At 42.5% G+C, this 21,132-nt stretch overlaps 1 long non-coding RNA gene across 1 annotated transcript; it reads right to left on the bottom strand.

The window, feature by feature from the left end:
• Nucleotides 1-154: 154 nt before the first annotated feature.
• LOC140646208 (uncharacterized) lies at nucleotides 155-17,645 on the bottom strand. The gene is made up of 3 exons (XR_012040365.1): nucleotides 17,610-17,645; nucleotides 8,328-8,609; nucleotides 155-290 (listed from the first exon to the last, which is right to left on the bottom strand). It is a non-coding gene; the product is annotated as an uncharacterized lncRNA (long non-coding RNA).
• Nucleotides 17,646-21,132: the final 3,487 nt, after the last annotated feature.

The raw sequence follows: 21,132 nt of genomic DNA, 5'->3' as shown, positions 1-21,132 counted from the left end.
TCCAAACCTGGGTATCCTACAGACTTTTGTCCGATAGGATCAATTCCTTCCCTTAGGTATCTTTATAGCCCAACCCTGCGGGGCTTTTGCTGCGTCTTATGGGCAGGCAACCACTCGTTTAAAGAAAATTAAAGAAAGGAATGCCTTTACCTTCCCAAGGGTCTTGCTCAGAGCTCTTCGGTCCGGGGATCAGAGGGTCTTCCCGAGAATCCATCGGTGCCAGCTGGAGGTCCTGCAATCCTGTGGATCCATCGAGATTCAGAAGCAGTGTCCCATCTGGGTTGCCAAAACTGTCACCGAAATCAGGAATAAACCTCTTAACACCAATGTAGCATTAAGAAGTAGGCGTGCTCTTTACTGCAGTGCTGGATGCACAAGGGATCCTTTCGCCTAACTTATGAATGCCTGCTTAATGCTACATTGGTGTTAAGAGGTTCATTCCTGATTTCGGTGACACTTGTAGCCCAGTAAATATGGTGACTCCTTCACAAGTTAGAGGTGACAGGCTTTGTAACAACAAACATTGCAGGTTTCAGGACTTGACATGCTTTGCCTTGCCCAGAGCTTTCTATTAGTTTTTTCTAATATGTAACAGCATTTTTCTAATGACCAGTTGGCTATTGCTCAATTTGTTTTATTTTTGCTTAGCTTTGTATAATTGTGCAGTATAACTATAGTTTTTAACCAGATGGTAGTAATAAGTGTTTATTCTGAGTGGAATGAACTATTTATGACTCTAGCCCAAAGATGCAGTGTGTAGGGGAGTATGTGTGTGGGATAACAGAGGCCTTGAAGGTGTGCACAGGATGGTGCTAAAACTACTCACCAGTGGCCAGTTACTGATAGTTAAGGGAATGAAAACTTGGGACCTGTGCAAAACTAGTTTTAGGGGTGACGTAGGAAAAGGAAAGAGTATCCATCAAGTGTAAAATGGGAAATTCAGTTGTAACATAGAGATACATACCCAGGAAAGAAGAGAAAGTTGCATGTTAGAAAATGTATAAAATAGTGCCAAGCAGACTTGTATTGCGTTTGCATGGCAAAGTTTTGGTAGTGAGGGTGGGCTACAGGGGTGGCTTCTGTGAGAAGCTGCTAGAAGTTTCCCCCATGTCTGACAGAGCCAATGCCAGCCGGCTCCAAGACGGACCTGCCACTGGCCAAGGCCGAGCCCATCAGTGACAGTGGTAGTGCCCCTGGGATAACAGAGTTAAGAAGGAAGGACAAAACTGCTGCAGAACAGCAGCCAGAGGAGAGGAGTGAGAACATGTGAGAGAAACAACTATGTGGACACCAAGGTCAGTGAAGAAGGAGGGGGAAGAGGTGATCCAGGGGCCAGAGCAGAGATTCCCCTGCAGCCCATGGTGAAGATCATGGTGAGGCAGGCTGTCCCCCTGCAGCCCATGGAGGTTAATGGTGGAGCAGACATCCACCTGCAGCCCATGGAGGTTAATGGTGGAGCAGACATCCACCTGCAGCCCGTGGAGGACCCCACGCTGGAGCAGGTGGATGCACCCAAAGGAGGCTGTGACCCCCTGGGAAGCCCGTGCTGGAGCAGGCTCCTGGCAGGACCTGTGACCCTGTGGAGGGAGGAGCCCACGCTGGAGCAGGTTTGCTGGCAGGGCTTGTGACCCCATGGGGGACCCATGCTGGAGCAGTCTGTTCCTGAAGGACTGCACTGTGTAGAAGGGACCCACACTGGAGCAGTTCATGAAGAACTGCAGCCTGTGAGAAGGACTCATGTTGGAGAAGTTTGTGGAGGACTGTGTCCCATGGGAGGGACCCCATGTTGGAGCAGGTGAAGAGTGTGAGGAGGAAGGAGCGGCAGAGACAATGTGTGATGAACTGACCGCAACCCTCATTCCCGGTCTCCCTGCACTGCTGGAGGGGAGGAGGTAGAGAAAATTGGAAGTGAAGCTGAGCCTGGGAAGAAAGGAAGGGTGGGGGGAAGATGTTTTAAGATTTAGTTTTTATTTTTCATTATCCTACTCTGATTTAATTGGTAATAAATTAATTTTCCCAAGTCAAGTCTGTTTTGCCCATGATGGTAATTGCTGAGTGATCTCCCTGTCCTTACCTCAACCCAGGAGCCTTTCATTATATGTTCTCTCCCCTGTGCAGCTGAGGAAGGGGAGTGATAGAGCGGCTTTGGTGGGCACCTGGAGTCCAGCCAGGGTCAACCCACCCCAAGACTGTAGGATGAGGAGGAAGAAATCGTCAACGCATTCAGCATCAGACTGTTGTCCCAAAAATCAGGGTTCATCTACCCAGTGTGCAAAATGCCCATATACACACAGAGCAGAGGTATTTTATTGCATATTTGCGCAGATATGGGTGTCTGTCTCAAGACAGCGCACCAAGCTTTCAAATTAACAGTTATTTATACATAAAGCATTAACATATTCAACTTCCTAATACATATGCAGTGTTATTCCATTAAATGATTGGTTAAAATCTCTTTGCCCAGCATGTAAATTAGTATGCATGCTTAATTGTTCTTCTTCAACTTCATCATTTGAGTCAGTGGTATAATTGGGGTAGGTAGTCTGTGAGTTGGTGGTCGTGATCTCCCCTTGCCGGAATTACCTTTCCCCTAGTTTCCTACCTTTTTAGCAGATCTCAGCGGTTCTTCATGGTTTACTAACTAGGCTAGTAATAAATCAGTTAAACTTCTGCTTTTGACAGCCATATCCTGCTTATCAGACAAAGGCACATTGTCTACCTTCCTATGTAGATAGGGCAGGGCTCTACAACGGATTTCTATAGCAGCATCAACATTACGTGAATTGTATACTTACATTTGATTATTACAACAAGACCTCTTGTCCACCATCGACATCATATTCTTCCAATGAAAGAAGGGCCTGGAAGGCTGACAATTTGCCATAACCCTTTCGCAGGCTGAAGCCAGCAACCTTAGGAACCAGATGGGCAGTGAAAGGGAGAGCATAACACCAAAGGAAAGGGCTAAATGCTAGGAAGCTTTTGTGTAACAATTTTAATTTTAGTGACAATTTTAATTATATTTTTAGTGAGACTTCTTCCATACTAAATGGAAAATTTGGACTATGCATATGAATATCATTGTAATTTGGCTACACTTATAATAACCATTTGCTGTAGGTTAAGTGTTAAACATACTGACAATAAATTCTTGACTTTGCATACAAGATACGTTTTCTTTTGCCCATTCTAGCTTATCTGGCCTGCAATAGTTCTAGTCAGAAGAACGAAACATCTGATTGAGATAAAATGGGAGGAAGATGGAGAGCTTGACTTTGCTATGACTGTTAGGCACCTGAGAAATTTCTGAATGGTGGATTTTCTAATAATGGTTCACTTTGAAATGCAATCTGTCATTCAAACAAAAAAGACCCGGGGTTGATTGCTTTGTCTGACTTATTTTGTGAGGGAGTTTCTATTCTTTCAGGGGCGCTCCTTGTAATCATTTTTCCATAACAAAGTTAGCGCAGAATATGCAGTTGTTTTTCTCAAATAGCCACATCTAATCAATTTATTCGGCATGCTACCACAGAGAAGCTGAATATTTTTGTTCCTATTCAAAAGTACTTACCATTCTACTCCTTTTTGCTAAGCCTCACATTCTAGGATAATCTAGTCATTTTACAATCACTTTGTAAATCAGCATAGTAAAGCAATATTATCACTTATCTACTTGAACAGAATGAAGTCTCCATTTTCCTTTTTTCCTTAATCTGACAGAGTCTAAGACCGTATTTCCCAAGCTTACACCACCAGCTCTGGAAAAGGGAGATATTAGTCTCTCCATACACTCTTTCTGTCCAAGAATTTGGTTGTTTTCTCAGTTTCTGCCCACTTGAAAGGGTTTTGTGCATATCTGTGTGGGCGGATACGTTGTTCGCTGCAGCGCTGTCTCCAGTGCTTTTTAATCGGAGGGATCCCAGCAGGAAATGTAGTAGGAGACTTATGTGTGCACGGGCATAATGCGACCGAGTTTTAAGGGAGTTATATTTAACAAAGGAAGGACAGTGTAGCTTCTTCGCTATCAAACTAGTACTAACGAGATTACATTTCTGTTACACTGGAAAATAGAAAAAAAAGGACCATTACCTATCACATGACCTTGCAACTTTCTCCCATGAACCACTTTTCACGCTGGGTCCATCCCGTTCCTTGTTAAACACTGTAACAAGTTTCCGTAGATAGTTTTCCTTAATGCTGTTACAGAGTGAGAAGGCAGGCTCAACACCTAAAGGAACTCCTAGCAGAAGTTATAAGATCCTCAGTATGGCAATAGCCTTTTTTTCTGTTTTCCAATGTATTGAGGCAGAACTACAGAGAAAAATTTTAATGAGATTTCTAAAAATTAGGCAGGGTTGGACCCCCCTATCCTCAAGGAAGGAAATGCTGCTTTCTTGTACATGCGCAGGCTGCATTCTCTGCTTGTGTCTCATCCTGACAAGCTCCTTGCACGTCTCCTCCAATGCCACAGCAATCTCACCTGGTGTTAGAGGGCTATGGACAACCAGGACTCTCCAATGTTTTGGGTGGTTGCATGCACAGATGACTCAGTAGATCCTCCTGCAAGCTCACATGGAGCATCTTGAGTCCCACCTCTTCACCTCTGTCAGCACATGTCTCTCAGCAGTTAGCCTCTGAATTAGACTTGCAGAGAATTTGGCACCTCTAGCTGGCCCAGCACACAGCACCGGGCTGTGCTGCCCCTCCTGCCTTGCTTCTCATGCATTTCGGTGTGTCCCTCCCTTCTGGCCTTCCTGGCCCTGATGCAGCATGGAGCTTTAGCCACTGCCAGAAACACCCTGGCCAGTTGAAAGTGAGGTGGAGATCACTCTGTCACATTCACTATGGACTCATGGTTCTTGCCACCTCTGAATTTTCCAGTTCTGGAAAAGCTAGGGAAGATGTGGCTGATAGCTAGAAAAAGCAAGTAAGAGATCTTGGGAGACACAACCCACAAGACTATGCAGGCTGGTTGTGAAAAACGGGCCTTGAGGGAAGTGCTAATAAACTATTTTACCCAGGATGATCACAGGAAATTATGCTGTGCTTGTGTCAGAATAGATAAATTTGAAAAAACATTCTCTATTTGCTATGTTGTGGGTGGGTTTTGTGTTTGTTTCGGTTTCATTTTTTATTTTCCTGAATAACACTCCTCTCTCAGCTTCTGGCAACCTGATTGCCAGACCTTTATTACCTAGCTACAAAGTGAACTGCAAATGGCTGCAAATCCAAATGTTCCTTCTCCTTCCCTGCCCTCTGAACATACTTATCTGGCCTTTATTATTTAAGTCTATCAAACAGAACTGTTAAGGCCAAGCAAAACTAAACCCTCCAAAAACCTGTTTGCCTGGCCTTTATAGTCACTTTCTTCCAGACATCCTCCAGCCTGGTCATCCAGCCTTTTCCTTCAGAAATAATAAACAAGAATGAGCTTCGCTGATGAAAATTCAACAGACTTGTGTTTAAAAGTTTGGTTGTTTGTTTTTTCCTAACAAGAAATTTGTGCATTGTTGCCTGCTGCTGCATTTCTGTGGTGCACTGAAGCAATATAGATTGTTTGTCTTTAAAGCTGGAGAAAAGATATGGGTAGCCGGAAAGTAGAAGGAAGTTCAAGGGGAAGACTGATCAATGACAGCTCCAGAAGTGGGTGAGCCCACACAATTTTTTTCAGTCAGAAACTTTACAATAATTGAATGGGATCAACTCATGACATGATGTAGGCTCATATCATCCTAAAGAAAAAAGCTTACCACATGTCATGGGAAAACCCAGGTACAAGCCCAGGCAGAGATAGTTACAGAAGTTTATGAAGTGGTATTTGGGTCCGTAATCACAGCTTTCCAGAGACATGCTTCCTTACCTGTCTTCCATATAGGAAGGCCCCTCAGACTTTAGGCAGCAAAAAGAGACTCAGCCATTTTATATGACAGTCCCTTGACCTCTGCAGGGATCTGAGGGACAAAAACATGCTCGTGCTATGTCCATCTGTCCCACTCCTGTATGGTGAATGCATCCGTCCTTGGAGGAGGGGTACCTTGAGATGCTTCTCAAGTGTGCTGCTTGCCTGTGAGGCTCTTACACTACAGCTGTATCCGGAGCAGCCTCACTTCTCAGGGTAGGAGCATGTCTCCCGCTTGGCCTCAAAACAGCTGCCAATGTCTTCTGCCTTCTTGTGCACATAGGTTGAAGCATTTGCAGTAGACTGTGCTAATGCAGCTCTCCATAGAACCTTTTATATATTCCCACTGTAAGATGCAGTGAGAAGCTGCACTTTTAGGGAATTTCTGGTGACTCCTTTCTGAACTGAGTCTTCTTACCAGAGAGGAGAGAGATCCAGGATCTCCTCTGGGGACCACCTGGTCACAGTGGATAATAGGCTGGATGAGCCTGGCATGTGTCTTCCTGGGGATTATCGCCTCTTTCAGAAAGTGCTTAAAGCATATGGGGGGTGGAGGTACTCCATCTTGTCATTTGGTAATCCGAGTAGAAAGGAAGATTTTGGGAATTATCAAAAAGCTGTTGAGGACTAATGTCCAAAGCTGTTTATGGTGGCAGCAGGAAAATACACTACTACTACCTCCTTTCTCTCGAGACAGAAACTGTTTTACTGGCTTCCAGTGAAGACTTCCTTGGATTTCCCGTGGAGAATAGCAAGCAGGGTCTGAACATGTTTCTCTACAGGAGAGGAGACATCAGTATATATTTACTCCAGACTGTTCAAGGCAAGGAAGAGGCATGATCTATCTGAAACAGGTAACCTAGTGTAACTCTGGAGAACCAACCAGGCAACACAGCAGAGTTGAAAATGCAGATGGTCAAACATCTGACAGAAATTGATGGTGCTGTCTTTTTTTCAAAATTAGATATAAATTGCTGAACTTGCTGTTACTACTTATCTAAAGGCATGAACCTGTATAAATCCATAGATTTTACTCTTGAAACATATCACAGCTTTTCTGTGTTTTGAAAGTTCAGCCTTGAGAAAGGAAATTCTATTCATCTGCCTTTTATTCAGTGCTTATGTTGCTATAAGAACATGTAACGCATCTTTGGGATAGATTCTTCATTTGGTGTAGAGAACATGACTGTACACCTGCCAGTAATTTTGCTAATTACTTAAGTGAGGTAGTAAAGGACTGTGAGAATACTGCCTCTATATATACATTTTAGCATATATGCCAATCATTCTGGCAATGTATGACATTTGGTTAACAGGGTGCAAAATAGATAGATGGGTAAACAACAGTTTAGCACAGAATAATTGGCTAGTTAATCTATGTTAAAATTGTTGGGCTGCTTCTCCTTTATATCTGGTTTAAATGCTCTTTGCATGAGAAAAATGTCCTGCTACTGATTTGTACTATTTTGATGGCAGTGCCTGCCTAATTATCTTCAATGATAATATGTATCCAGGAAAACACTGGAATATTATTAGTTAGTTCCCATGAGATACAAGTGAATCATAGCTTTGCTGTGTGACCTTGCCTCCCCACCTTGATTTTCTTTCATCAAGGCAGGATGGTTTACACTGTGCTTTGAGAAAACTCATTTAAGGATGAATTGAGTTAGTTGGCCTTTAATGAGCTGCTTATATTCTGGCAAAAGAAGAGCTATTCACTTACTAGAAATCACAGCCAAGCCCATGGCTATCTCTAGCATTACAGGAGACATGAGCTCAGTAAAACAGGCCACCTCTGACACAGAGCAGTCCCACCAAACCCTCAGAGCCCTGTCTTTCCCCAGCAGATCATCAAATCTTACGTGCAGGGCTTTTGCATGTGACTAAGAGCCACATGTACACTCAGAGAGTGAAAAAATGAAACTGGTTTCGGGAAATTAGTTCAAACGGTGCCCACACGTTTGAGATCTCCAAGGTCCTGGGTAGCAAGCGCACAGGCTTAAGGTCCAAATTCCCAGTGAGACACACAGATCACGATAGTCAAATTCAGAGTCTTATTTGACAGAAAATAAAATACAGGAACATGAATGTACAAGCATACCCAATTTGCTACAGGGCTCCTCAAAATCGTTGCTGGTAAAACAGGATTTCTACTACGAACAAAGCGGCATATCTTTAGTCAGTTCTTTGTCAATTTAGCAACTCTCAGTTCCACCGAACAGGGGCTACATCCTCAGGAATTCCTCTGACAAAGGGGTCCCCCAGAACCTGGGAGGTTATCCAATTCCAATCTGAAGAAACTTACAGCAAAGGACACGTGACTAAAGACTGAAGTCTCTGAGTGTTAGGAAGACAGAAAGAAAGTGAGAGAGAATGAGAGTGAGCCAGCTTCACTTTCTCATATGAGTAAAGTAAGGAGAATTTATACCTGTCCTTAAGTTTGTGGTGAGTGGAGTCCGGGGCACACCTGCACTGCTTTCACCCTTCTTTTCTTCTACTTCTCTGTCTCTCTGTCCGTCTCTGTTGCTCTGTGAAGACCCCATATTTATGTGAGAAACTTACATTGATTCTTATGGAGTCTTTTCAGACTTACATGTGTTAACAGAAAGGGGCTCTTCACTTGAAAGCAGTGTTTGGGGCAGCACCGGCAGGGAATCAGGGTTGCTGGAAATCCTGGGGTGAGTCAGGGACTGGTAGATGGCTGCTTCTCCTGGGAACAAAAGGAAAACACCAGAGAGCCATTACCTTAGAAAGGCCACCCAGGGCAGGGACATCAGCAGCTAACAGCTCTTCCTAGCTTGCTCCAGGCACTTGTCCCGAAGGAGACTGTGGTACCATGCCTGGAAGGGGAACTGCACCATGATGCATCCCCAGCCCACATCCATCACAGGCGCTGGGATCCCTGAGCTGCCACAGCAGAGGGTCACAGAATCACAGAATCGTATAGGCTGGAAAAGACCTTTAAAATCATCGAGTCCAACTGTAAACCTAACACTACCAAGACCACCACTACACCATGTCCCTAAGCACCTCATCCAAATGTCTTTTAAATACTTCCAGGGATGGTGACTCAACCACTTCCCTGGGCAGCCTGTTCCAGTGCTTGACAACCCTTTCAGTGAAGTAAAATTTCCTAATATCCAGCCTAAACCTCCCCTGGCGCAACTTGAGGCCATTTCCTCTCGTCCTATCACTTGTTACCTGGGAGAAGAGATCGACCCTCACCCCTCTACAACCTCCTTTCAGGTAGTTGTAGAGAGCCATAAGGTCTCCCTTCAGCCTCTGCTTCTCCAGACTGAACAACCCCAGTTCCCTCAGCCGCTCCTCATCAGACTTGTGCTCCAGACCCTTCACCAGCCTCGTTGCCCTTCTCTGGACACGCTCCAGCCCCTCAATGTCTCTCTTGTAGTGAGGGGCCCAACACTGAACACGGTATTCGAGCTGCGGCCTCACCAGTGCCGAGTACAGGGGAATGGTCTCTTTCCTAGTCCTGCTGGCCACGCTATTTTTGATACAAGCCAGGATGCCTTTGGCTTTCTTGGCCACCTGGGCACATTGGGTCCAATTGATTCAGAAGCAGTTGAGCTTGACTGTCCATCCAGCCCATTTACTTTTCTTTTGTTGCCAACAGCTCCTGGCCACTCACCCTCAGGCATGGCTGGGCAACTCTTCCTGCTTAACCCTTGCTGCTTTGGATCTGACCTTCTGTGAGTCAGTGGATTGCCCGGGAGCAAGCTGGAGCTCTGTGTTACATAGCAACTGCTTTCATCCAGGGTTTTTGTGGGAGTGTTCATTTCCCCTCCAATAAGGTGCCTCTCCAGAATAGTGTTGTCAGGATTTTCATAATTTCTCAGTTCTGTATTTATTGATAAACATTTATCACCTGATGTGCGTAGCCCAAGTATAGTATTAACCTGGTGTATTTAGATTCACTTTTTATTCTGCGTTACCTGGCTTGGCCCTAGTGAGATGCCTGTACTACTGTGAAGGGGCAGAGAGACGCACACAGCCAGTAAGATCTACAGCAATATATATGTATGAAAAGTATTCTCACAGTTTTTCACTCATGTAACTAATAAGCAAAACTGCTGGCAGTTGTGAAGTCATGTTCCCTACACTACCAAATGAAGAACCTAGCCCAAAGATGCACTGTATATTCTCACAGCAAAATAAATCTAAAATAAAAGATGATGATGAGCCGTTAGATTGGCTCAGCCCTATCATGCGACTTTACCTTCTGGCTGTGGTTTCACAAGCAAATGAGCTGATGGAATAGGAGTAGGTGTCACTCCTCCAGTCCTCACCCCACCTCCTATCTATGTGGTGCCAACCTCACCCTTGCACTGCTGCTCTAGTTTCAGTGGGAGCTGATGAAAATAGCTAACTAACCTATATTTGGCATGTTATTTTTTTGGTGTAAATACTCCCCTCTATATTAAACCAATTTCTTAGAGTGGATTTTAAAATGGAAACTACAATGTGCATGGGCAAAATCAATATACAGGGCTCCTGATGGTATGGAGCTGAGACACAGCTGAAACGCACATCAAGGAGACAGGGCTAACTGCAAAAGAAATGTGCCCCACAAGAAAGACATTTTCCGACAGTGTCTAGAAAATTAGAGGAATGATGATGTTCAAAGGGGAGAGCATGGAATCTATGCTGCTGCTTAGAAATGAATAGATTTCTGAGAACGAGGGCACTTTCCTGGGAAAAATATTGTGGAAGTGGTAGAAGTGAGACTCTCTGGATTTGTTTTTGATTCAACAGGAGTCAGGTTTAGATTCAACTGGGCTGCTGAGCCAGCAGGTCTGCAGAAGCAGTTGTTTCCAGCTGTTTACAAACAGCTGTGAGAGGAAGCTTTTTACCTTGGACATCCAAGGTCCATCATGCTTTAGATGGGGACCACATCAGTTAGGTGTGTACTCATGAGGCTGTATTCCAGTGGGCCACAGATGGTAAAAAACACCTTCTACTGCTTCACCTATGGCCAGGAAGAAGGTTACATGCAAAAGCCAGTCTATACTGGAAACTTTATAGTAAAAATCTAGTATAGCTATAGAGATATTTATTGATTGAGTAACCAATGATAAAGGATCATGTGAATTGTATGGTTTATGTTGATATTAGATACAAGTGTTTACGGTGACTCTAAACAGTCATTAATTTAACATGAAACTCCTGTATTGCTTAGTGCCTGGGGCAAGAGTTGTATAACTTTATCTAAGCTCATGTTTGGAGGACAGAGGAGTCACTATGGATTCCAGGAGGTCCCTTTCAGACTGTGATTAACATATGTTCATGTGACTCCAGAGCAAGGCATCTCTCATGCAAACTTCTTGCGTGGCAAGAGACATAAACCACCCTGCCATATCCTCCCCACACATCTCCACTTGCTCATCTACTCAGAACTTTGTGCCTAAAGCATTTATAACTGCTGTAATTTGCTCAAGTTATGTGGTTAAAGTAGGTGCTTTGTGGTTAAGTTTGTCTCTGACAAACATCATAAGATTAGTCAAATGATATAAAAGAACTCATCATAAATGTGCTATATGACATAACGTATGTGCACGTAAGAGACCATTTTAAAACCCTACAGAAGTGCAGGAAATTTGCAGTACCCCCTACACAAAAGCAGGAAGCCATTTGTACTGGCCATAAAACATTCTGTATTGCAGGCAGGCTTTAATCCAATAATCCTGAAAATTCTCCAAACAAGTACTAAATAGCTATGCTCACAAAAAAATGAAAATACTCTGATGCCCCAAGGCTTTATTAGTCAGGTAAGCCACAGCCTTAATGAGCCAAAGGAGAATAAAAACTCATCTCAAGTACTACAAGAACCATGGTCATCACCATGACATTTGCATCACTTATACAGGGTTCCTGCAGACTACAGCAAGGGGAAATAACGATTTACTTGTCTTTGTCAATATCATTAACCAACTTGATTGAAACTCTCTCCTAGAAAAGGATAGCATAGAGGTTTATGCACTTCCATATCTGACAGAATACATGATTTCCAGAAGAGGCACTTTCAGTGTGGTAAAATCCAATCATACTTCACAGAAGAATTAGTTTAACTGATTTGTAAATAATAGGTTATAAAACACACTTTCATGGTACTAGATAATCCCCAAGTTGATGGGAATGCAGAGAAATCAAATCAAACCATTACAAAAACCTGAAGGAAAATGGTAACTGCAACATTTAAATTACCACAGAACCCAAAGGCTGAGCCTCCACAAATGTTTCAGCCAAGCTTAGCCTATTTGAATCAATGACTAAATGGCAAAGGTACCCTTCAGAGCTGGGGTACTGCAGGCAACGTCAGACTCTTCTCGAGAGAGACCAATTTGCAAATAAACTAGGCTGCAAGCTGACCCATGTCAGACAGCATGCTGTTTAGCATTTAGGTAAAAATCAAGTATGTTAAAGAGGGTTTGTACGCAGCAAAGGGGCAGATCTATAAGTTACCTCTGAATCTAGGCCTGCACAGGCGAGGCATTACCAGCCTAGCTTTGGGATTAAGTATTTCCATCAGATATAGTGTGACTGGGACTCTCCTATGTGAAAATTATGGAAACTCAAGAGACGAGCTGAACAAATGGTGACTGGGACTGTTGTAGCTCATTGATAGTCGGTGGCTTGGGTTTGCTCTTGTTTTGTCAGAAAACATTCTGTAAGCTTTTAAGTTCTCTGAAATGTTGTGCATGACACACATGTTCTTCAGGGAGGTAAGCCAAGAAAATTGTAGGCCTACTTTTAGGGCATTTGATAAGCTTCAACTCTTAAGACACTACGTGATCCCAGGTTGATAGGTTCACAAATACTGAATATGCCTTAGCAAGTTTTATGACAGTATATTAGCCTACACTGAAAGCATTCTTACTAAAAAGATACAGAAGAACTGGAAAGCATAACAGACAAAACACATCAGAAGGAAAGAGCTTCCCTATGGTGAGTCCAGCTAGAATTTGTTTGACAATAGAATAGACAAATAAAACCAGCAATTTAACTTATATATGTTATGTTAGTGATTGATAACATACAAAAAAGAATGCAACTTGAAATCCTAACCTGCAAATGAACCTAAACTTTTATTTGGAATTTATGCAGACTTCACGTCATAAATACTCTGGTTGTTCTGAATGAAGTGAGAGTGGAAATGTGCTTGGGCAAGTGAGAACATGAGAACAAACAGTAGAACAAGGACTAAAATAATGGCATGTATTGTTACCTAAGGTCGGCAGTTCACCTAGATCACAGCACAACCTATGCATGGTTTCATTCAATAACCAGATAACAAGAAAATGAAACCATAAGATAAGATGACGGGAAGATAAAGGAACTGGCCTAGAGCCAGAAGATAACCAGATAGGGAAAACAAAAGCAGAGCATTGACTCAGCAGCGTTGACTAAGACTCACGTGGAGTGAAACTAGATGTGGAGGCAAAAGATCACAGTAACTGCTGACTCTTAAAGGCTATATAAGGCCTATCCAAAAGCAGTTTGTTCTCAGCAATGAAGAGGATCTTAGGACATGTAGAGAGGATTCAGTACTGGCATGTCTTGTCCTACAAGTCATGCACAAGTTGTCCTGGCCAGATTACTTGGACACACATATACTGATACTTCTGTTGGTGAAAATATGAGTAAACAGAGTCAGCTGATTTACAAAGTTTAATAAAAATCACTTTCCCTATCTGTATGGTCTTGTAGTGAGTTTTGATTCATTAACTGCCGCATTAGTTGGCAGAGAATCCAAGGTGGGAAAGTAAGAGGAAATCTTTCCACCATTGCCTCTTTGTTGTGAAAGGAAGTGGTTGGATCCATTCATTGGAAAAGAAAAAAGGAAGGAACCACACACAGCCACTGATAACTTAGGAGAAAAAAAAACAATTTCTATATAGTGGTTGGGTCTCTTGATGCAGAGATTTGTAATAGAAACATTAAGGTTGGTAAATACACATATGTGTCTGAAAGGACCAGCAGAAACAGTAACAGAAGGGTTAAAAGAATGGTGAGTGTTGGTGGCATAGAGATCAGCTTGTGGCCAAGATTCCAGAACATCAGTGAGCATACTGGAAAAATTAAGGACAGAACTGAAAATGTGAAGAGAGAATGGCAGGAAGATAAAGAACAGGATTTGATCCATAAAATATCCAGAGTGGAAGACACAAAGAGCAGTAAATCAGCAAAGTTAGTTCAGGAAGGTTGGACAGGATGAAAAAACAAAAGAGTACAATCACTGTCAACTCCAGAAGTACCTTGAAGAATGAAAGGCACATTCAAAAACCAGTTCATTTTCCCCAGTCAGGAGAGATATGGTGACCACTCTCCTGCTGGTATCCCTCGTCCTCCTTGTCATACGCAAGTAATCTTGGCCAGACCACAGAGTCTCTTAGTGGTCTGGCCGAGATGACTTGAATATGACAGGTACTCTTAGTGTTTGTGAGTTTGATGGTATAAGAGCATGAATGTGAGTGAAATCAGTATTGTTTAAAACAAAAAGCACCTTCCCTTTCTTATTTTGCTACATTAGCAGCAACATAGGCTGAAGGGTGGCTTATTGGATAAGAAAAATTATATAAGAAAAATATTGGATATAGAAAATATTGGATATAGAAAATATCCATTTTCTATATTGGATATAGAAAAATTATATAAGAAAAATATAGCTACACCAGGTGTAGATGTTGGCTGATAATAAATAGGTTTAAAAATAAAGAAAAGAAAATAGAAGTTATGTGGTGGGGCACCCATCTGTTCTCCTGAAGATAATTCAAGAGCAGGGGCCTAGTCATTGGACCGATAAAATGAGACCAGACAGTGCAGCCCTACCTGACACTGAGGAAAGTTTTGATAGATATCATACTTTATACATAATAAGTGAAAAGCAGCAAATAGCATCTGCTTTATGCCATCCAAAAGGGTATCCCCTCTCAGAGGAAAAGAGCATGTACTTACTCTCAGAGATGGAATAGTCAAATAGGAAATACAGCAACGTAATAGTTACACTCTGCAGGTACCAAACCAGGGAATACAAGATGAAGTTATAGACCTGCAGGTACATTTAACTGCTATTGCACAGAAGATAACTGAGTTGCAAGAGTATCAAAAGCAGGTGGCAAGTCTGCAAGTTTTTTAAAAAATTGACCGTAGAAACCCAAGATGATGGCACTACAACAGATAAAGCACAATGAATTTTTGCTAAATGAATCATATTTTGTGTCTGAGTAAAGCAAAACATAAGCTATAAGGAGGCTGATATCTTACATCAGTTTCACCCAAACCAAATGAGTCATTAGTCAGGTGCTGGCCTTTCTGTAGGGAAGGGCAGTTTTGTGATAAATGGTTCTTCTCTTTCTTTTCTCTCTTCAGGGGTTACCTTCTTTTATGTTAGTGTGTTACCATGTATGCATTAACTCCTTTTTGCTACCTCACCACATGAATAGTCTTCTCTGTCAAGACAGTGCCATCCTACTTTCATGCTATTTCATATCAAAGTTTTCACATCAATAGCAGTTTCTTTGAAAAAGCTAATGACTAGTTTGTATCAGAAGGCATTGGTTCTTTTTGGTTCCCAACAAGAAAGGCACAAACATGCTCAAGAAAAATAGATATTTTATTAATGTCCCAGAAAAGGTGATAGAAAGTTATAAAATCTTACATGCCTTCTGCTGCCGGGAACCCTGAGATGGCACAGCATCGGATGGACCTCTAGCGATGGCACGGCATGCTGTGCAGATCCCATCCATGGTGAGGTTGGCCAGCTCTGTGCTCACCTGCACTCTCACAGAGCTTTGCTCACAATACAGATTCATCAGCCCCGACAGCAATCAGGTTTGGGATGTAGACTTAGCTTTCAAAAGTCCCTTAGCAATACACCCTAATATCCTTATCACATTAATAAAGCTACAGTTCCTATGATTAATATATCCAATTGGTGATCAAAGACACACAGTATTTCAAGTGGACAGAACAATATACTACACATGTGCTTATGATTAAGCACATTGATTAATTACATGATGATTAAATACACATCTGTTAGGGTTGAGCAACGGTCACATGGTATTCATGATGCAGGGGCAAACACCTGGATTAGATATTATGTGGACCACTAACTCCTCTCACAACAGTCTTACAGGCTGCCCACTACAAATGACATATGTAGAAATCCTATATATCAGCAAAAGATTCTCTGCAACTGTAACTGTAACCTTAAAAAGTTTATGGGGCACATGGGAGACTGGAGAGGGCATCTATCACAAGCCTATGCTAAGGCATAGGCCTATGCAGGCAAAGGTAAGGCTTTATCAGAGTTGGAGCTACAGGAGATACAAAGCAAGAAACGTGAACAAGAACTAGCAGGGTGTTAGAACCGATGAAACAGAGCAAATTCTAAATCAATTCAAGTAAAGCCCAGTTAGTGCAGATGGACATCAGATGATTGGAAATACAATTGTTACATCAGGAATGTCAAACAGTAAAAACAAAACAAAACCAAAACTAAAAACTTTGCTTGAAATGCCAGCCCCTGTAGGGGATTGCTAGGAATGGTATTGGGAGAACTGCACCACCAATTTGCACCTTCATACTTTTAAATATACAGAAAAAGCACACATGCTAACACAGTTGCTAAAGAAGGAAACAGAGTGGGAATGGTGTCCAAGGCAGGAAGAGGCTGTAAGACAATTAAAATTGGCAACTTTTCAAGCTGCAAGGCTAAAAATGCCAGATTGAACACATCCTTCTTAGCTACCATGCCAACACCACAGGCAATAGCCTTGCCATGAAAAACATCAGAAAGGCAAGGTGGTCCCAGCTACAAATCAAAAAAACCAATCAGGACTGAATCAGATGATACAGTCCATGTTTGGAAATGTTTGGACAAAACAAATATTCCAGGTTTATATGGTCAGAGATCCTAAAATCCCCTTTAAGGCATAGCTTATCAGGATCATTGGCAGGAAATAGAGTTTCTCAGACTTGTATTGCCTGAACCAGCAGATACTCCTGAAACCTCACCTCTCGGCCCATCTTTGCATCCATATTACAACAGGCTTCGAGTGGAAGTAATCAGAGGCAATACAAACATCAGAGGTATATTTGCCCTTAATAAGATAAAACTGAAATATGTAGCACTGTAGAATGGCAGTGATTGATTCTGCACACCTGATTCTGAGGCAATGGTGCCCGCACCATTTGTAGTTCTTATTGTATTGGAGTTATAACCATTAGCCTGATTAGTGGTGTGTGGTCTTTGTTGTTGTTGTTGCAGTCTTAGGAGCACATCTAAAGATGGTTCCAGTTCTGATATCAGTTACACACATCCTCAACAGGTTCTACACATGGTCAAGTTACATGTCCCTTATGTAATGTTTGAATCCCAGGTTTTTGGTTTTCTTCAGTATTGGGCTGCAACACGTACCATTTGTGTGGACTGAAGAAATACACTTTACTAGCACAAACAATTTACTGGTTGCATAGCTAAAATCTTAACAGCAAAGCATTGTTATCAGCCTGGTGACAACAGTACCAACATTAATAGTCCATTTCATGCAATTATTACAGAAAAAGCCGCATTAATTAGCAGTTAAAACAGTTGTACAGAAAAGTCCTAGTACCTGCCCCTGTTCTCTGGTGTTAGACTCGCCCTTCCACTGCCCCTCTGGCCCCAAAGGTTGACTGTGACAACTCTTACTTGAAAAGGAGAGTTATGGTGATTCGTTGGTGTCCCTTGTTCTTCACTGGGAGGAATTTGGTGTTGATGGTGCAGACTTCTTCCTCACTCTCGGGTCTGTGCTTTGATTTATTTTTATATATTTTGTAACATACACCACATCTTCCTCTTTCTTTATTGCTTCACAATTCCTATTATAAGAAAATTCACTGTCTGTGGTTTAGTTTATATTATGTTGGACACTTGCTCCTTGTTCTCTTTGTTATCCTGAAAACCAGTTTTATCCAGCTCCCAAGGCTGCATTCCTTTAGTGACTAGTAATTGACCACCGGTGATTTGTTTATAACCCTGGGGCCTCTGGTATCATCTGGTGCCTGTACTTTCAAGGCCTCTGCTATCATCCTGCATTTGTACTCCTCCACACTTCTAGGTCAAAGACAGTTCCCTCTACACAGAATAATGGCCTATTTTCACTAACTATAGTTACAGAAATACATCAAAACTCCTATAACAGTATAGCACACAATTGCACAAAGCTAACTAAAGTTAAAACAAGTTAGGTAATGTTATAGGTAATCTGATTGTTAGGCAACTACTGTTACAGCTAAACAAGCTAAAGCAAAGCCCCAGGCAGGCCAAGACAAGCCCAGACAAAGCAACTGTTGACAAATCCCAGCCTTGAAGGAATACAAAACTAAATCACAGCCTCTGGCCTTTCTACCAGCAATGGCAACATGACTTTACCTGGGCTACAAGGCTACACCATCAAGATATAGTTTCCTGACAGCATTTCCATTTGTGGCTCCATGAGTTTTACATCTATCAAGATATAATTCCTTGGTAGCATAGCTCATGTTTTCTCTGATGTAGCTTAACATACTTTAACATATAGTATCTTGATAGTGTTATCTGGGTGTAGAGTCCTAATAGTCTCAGCACATTCCAATATGTTCCTCTTCTAGGGTTAATGACTAGATACTTTCCTGTTTTAGCAACCTTCAAAATTCACTTTATACATTAATGGTAAAATAATACATGCATACAACACCTTTTTCAACTGCTTGTCCTTAATATCTATGTAATTATGGCATATTACTGGTATGAGTTTAGATCTGATTCTCTTCAGGTTATGATACCATGCCCTTAGCAATGAAGGACCAAAACATGAATGCCCAACCACTGTAAAAGAATACCCTATGGGTAGAAGGCTTTGAAGCATGAATGCATAATTTCAGCATAAGCAAAATTTGGTTCACTGTTGGAAGTTCAATGTTAAGTGGAAGATGGCGCATTGGATGTGCAGCCCTGAACATCCATGAGGACAAACTTGTGGGCAGGTAATTCCAGCAGGCAGGCCTGCAAGTGATTTTTAGAGATCATGAGGTGATAAAAGGATGGATGGTTTGAAATTCAGATTATTGTGTGCAGGGAATACAATTCTGGATATTTGCTTCAGCCAAAAGGTGGTGGAATTCAGGAGATGGGAAGATTATTTCAAATAAGGATCCATGTAAAGAGATTGATAAATGGATGAGTCAGTCTGGGAACCATTTGCGGATCAGACTTGTGAAAGCTCATCAGAGGAACAGGATTAGGAAACTGAATGAAAGAATGGTGGATATGCCTGTTAGAGAAATTGCCAGCCTGAGGCATGTGATACAATCAGTAACAGCAAATATCAGTGCCCAACAGAAACATAAAGATCAAGAAAACAGGAAAGGGAAAAGAAGACAGAGGAATAAATAAACTTATATTACACGACAACTGGAAACATACCCCACATGTGTGACTCCACAAGCCACTGACTTGGCTGGAGGCCTTTGCTTCAAGGGTTTAGTGACCATGACTAGCCTCCAAGGTCTGAGGATGAAGCAAAAGTTGCAAGTGCTGAATGACATTCAGTCATCCTGACTGCACAAGTGGTGCATGAAAACCAAACCATTACAGAGGCATCATGGAAGATAGTGAATAAGAGCGGGAAGGACTGAAATTACCAGTTATCTCTGATCTTGACAGTTTTAAGAAGCTCCAGTTGATTGGCAGCTGGGATTTAGTTCTTCCAAACCCTTTTTTGGAATGAAGATGCTGTTCATTATGCCCTTAACTTCTCTAGAAACTCCTTCAGACGGAGATATTTGAACCTGGATAACTGAGATACATCAGGAATGGTCAGAGATACAAGAGAAAATAAAGTGGAAGATTGAAAGAGTAGGAATGACAGAAGTGAAGGTGCCCCCTTGAATATGTATATATGCAGAGGTTGAGGACACAGTTTTGTATTTGAACTTGTTGACAGAACACAATTTGTAGGATAAAGGTGAAGGTCCATCTGTGACTATAAATAGGATGGGTCCTCTGTCATATCAAATCAATGAAATGCCATAATGAAAAATGAGTACATGCATCACAGTTCAAATGTATGGACTACTAAGAATATTCTGCTGTTTTATAACCCTTACATAGCAATGTTATTCATTGCAAGGCGAGGACTCAGAATATTGTCGAGGAGTCAAGGACATGGCTTGGCATGCATGATCCGGTCTCAGTTCACAAAGCGAACATCCTGCCCCTGCTGATAATCATCAGCTCACAGTGACCCCACCTTCTAATTACTGCAACATTGAATTGTTTGATGTGCAACCATGTGAGCGTGATGATACACAATCTGCTGTCAAAAAGAAAAGAGTATATAAGTGGAGGCAGGGACGTGCCTGAGCTGAGCCTCAACTGGACGCCTGCCCCAACTGTCTGCTTTTCCCCTGGGCAGCAGGGCAGGGCTGGCAGCTGGGGCCGTCCCCATTGCATCGGGCACCGCCAGGACATCAGCCCATGGATGTGGGTCAGGGTCAGACCCAGTGCGGGGAACCAGGCTCAGACACAGCCCCAGGATGGCCGGGCAGGGCACCGGGGACGGGCCAAGGCTGGGCCAGGATGTCGACCTGTGGGTTGGCGCAGCTCAGTGGGGCCCATGGCCGGGCAGGGCAGGGCTGTGGGGAGCTGAAGACCAGCACCGCCGCGGTGTCACTGGGGCAGGGACTGACAGCCTTGGGAGGGGGCTGACATGGGGTCTTGGGCCATGGGCAGGGTGGGGGGAGCTCCGGGGGAGCTGGGCAGGGACACCCAGGGCTGCTGGTGCCCTCAGGTCCATGACATGGATCTAGGTAATGAGAAAAAATAGATCCAGTTTGACAGCATCTCCATCAAGACAGAAACTGTTTCTTTCAGTGAAAATAGATTTTCCAACTATTATTGGTAATGATCATGGAAATAATGAGTGCATCGGCCTCCACTACTCCGAGAATTACAGGAAGTAATTCTCATTGCAATGGGTCAGTAATACTGTTTGTGCTTCAAGATGCTGGAAACAACACTGTTACTGATGGAGGTTTTTAATTGGGAGAAAATGAACTCTGTGTGGACTAAAAATGATAATAACCTGACCTGGAAAGTTCATTCAGACTCAATCTTGTTAAAAATCAATATAACATAGAGCAATTATAATGCAATCTGGACATCTAGATGAGCTGAAACACACAAAGAAAAC

This window comes from Ciconia boyciana, chromosome 1 (genome assembly GCF_034638445.1).
Source record: "Ciconia boyciana chromosome 1, ASM3463844v1, whole genome shotgun sequence".
In the NCBI taxonomy this organism is placed as follows: Eukaryota; Metazoa; Chordata; class Aves; order Ciconiiformes; family Ciconiidae; genus Ciconia; species Ciconia boyciana.
This window is presented reverse-complemented; position numbering and strand designations above follow the sequence as displayed.